This window comes from Sinocyclocheilus grahami, unplaced genomic scaffold (genome assembly GCF_001515645.1).
Source record: "Sinocyclocheilus grahami isolate Dianchi unplaced genomic scaffold, SAMN03320097.WGS_v1.1 scaffold644.1, whole genome shotgun sequence".
NCBI classification, from domain to species: domain Eukaryota; kingdom Metazoa; phylum Chordata; class Actinopteri; order Cypriniformes; family Cyprinidae; genus Sinocyclocheilus; species Sinocyclocheilus grahami.
The window spans coordinates 415,058-417,442 of NW_015505823.1; the positions used below are offsets into that span (position 1 = coordinate 415,058).

General features: G+C 36.1%; 1 protein-coding gene across 1 annotated transcript in view; it reads left to right on the forward strand.

The window, feature by feature from the left end:
• trpm2 (transient receptor potential cation channel, subfamily M, member 2) overlaps positions 1–2,385 on the forward strand; it is a 46,577-nt gene that overhangs the window by 19,641 nt on the left and 24,551 nt on the right. The window lies entirely within an intron of this gene.

Genomic DNA, 2,385 nt, shown 5'->3' on the forward strand with positions numbered 1-2,385 from the left:
AAAAAGAGCAAATGGGAGAAGCAGATGAACACAAAACAGCAGAACAACATAAACGTTATCATTCAGCTGAACTGTGCTCGTATGTTCGCTCTAATATGTTCTTACTCTTAATCAAAATTATTGCTAGGGACAATTTAGTAGTGGCTGGATATTGGTAGAGACATGTCATAGCATTCCTACTAAATTCTACACCCTTGAGTTTGTTCATATAATTAAACTGGTTAAGAAAAAAAAAACAATTCACTGATACATTTGCATACCTGTGTGCTGTTTATAGTGAAATATTTTGTTATGATGTATAATGTATTCATTCGTGTCCCTATGTGGAAAGTTTATGTCTTTATAGCGAAATATTTTATTAAGTCTACGTTTCATAATTTTTGACTATGTTATATAAATTCAGGTGTTTTATATTTTTATTGGTTGTGGTTTGCATTAACGTTTCTATTCAAATGATGCTTTGTGCCAGATAAATACTGATATGATTGCATCGAGTAAATAAATGGTATGATATGATGATTCTAGCATCAGTGTAGTTGCGGTTGTAGTGTTGGCAGCATTAATGACAGTCGTGTGTGTGTGTTTGTGTGTGTGAGCGTGCGTGTGTGTGTGCGTGTGTGAGAGTGTGAGCGTGTGTGTGTGTGAGAGTGTGAGCGTGCGTGTGTGTCTGTGAGTTAGTGTGTGCGAGTGCGCAAGTGAGTGTGTGTGAGTATGAGAGTGTGTGCGAGTGTGAGACCGAGAGAGTGTGTACTGTTCATTCCTTCAATAATGATTGAATTGATAATGATAAGAAAGTGGGTTATTAATTGCCATGAAAATAATGTCAAAATGCAAAAAAATCTCAGAGATCCTAAAGAAGGCATCTTTTCTTTATACAAAATATAATTTAATTTACTTATTTTTGACCTGGACATGTTTTTGACAGGCTTTGTGAGAATCATTCCCCTTTCATTCTAGTTTGAGAGTTATTATAAGAAGAGTCTGTGGGATTTCTTCATTGTTCAGGTGCTGTCCAAAGGTCTGGTGGATCTGCCGTGTTCGGATGAAGACTGGACCCCAGACACGGTTTGGGACCCAGGACGGGATCTGTTCCTCTGGGCCGTCGTACAGAATAACACAGAACTGGCAGAGATCGGCTGGGAGCAGGTACTGCATCAGTCATGAACGCTTCATTTATCATTAACAATAAATCGAAATGGTTCCAGCGTAAAATGACTCGCTCAATTGAATTGGTTTGTCTTTTCCTCCTTTTGTGTCTTCAGTCATGTTTGCACAACTCTGTCAGTACTACTACTGGCTGAGCTCGCTAGTTTTATGACAAAAAAGTATAATGTTTACAAATAAAATATCCATATTCCCATTCCAAAGATAACATCCAACACAAATCTTCGAGCATATTCAGGTGAGGTAACCGGTTTACTGCTAACTAGTGAAAACACTCCATTAATAAGATGAGCTGCAGCTCAAAATACATGTTAGATGGAAACATTGTGCATTATGATTATGAGTTTGTAGCTTAATTCACTATATTTGCAATAGTTTGAGCTGCAGTTCAATGGGAAATCAGTTGAGAGCATCCAGTCATCTCATACTGGTGAATTATAGTATTCTTTATTTTTACATAATTACTATATAAATATAAGTGTATCAATATAATTATTAGAATTGTATTAGTCTATATAGAGTGATAGTCAATGTAAAAAGAGCAAATGGGAGAAGCAGATGAACACAAAACAGCAGAACAACATAAACGTTATCATTCAGCTGAACTGTGCTCGTATGTTCGCTCTAATATGTTCTTACTCTTAATCAAAATTATTGCTAGGGACAATTTAGTAGTGGCTGGATATTGGTAGAGACATGTCATAGCATTCCTACTAAATTCTACACCCTTGAGTTTGTTCATATAATTAAACTGGTTAAGAAAAAAAAACAATTCACTGATACATTTGCATACCTGTGTGCTGTTTATAGTGAAATATTTTGTTATGATGTATAATGTATTCATTCGTGTCCCTATGTGGAAAGTTTATGTCTTTATAGCGAAATATTTTATTAAGTCTACGTTTCATAATTTTTGACTATGTTATATAAATTCAGGTGTTTTATATTTTTATTGGTTGTGGTTTGCATTAACGTTTCTATTCAAATGATGCTTTGTGCCAGATAAATACTGATATGATTGCATCGAGTAAATAAATGGTATGATATGATGATTCTAGCATCAGTGTAGTTGCGGTTGTAGTGTTGGCAGCATTAATGACAGTCGTGTGTGTGTGTTTGTGTGTGTGTATGTGTGTGTGAGCGTGCGTGTGTGTGTGTGTGTGTGTGTGTGTGTGTGTGTGTGTGTGTGTGTGTGTGTGTGTGTGTGAGAGTGAGAGAGAG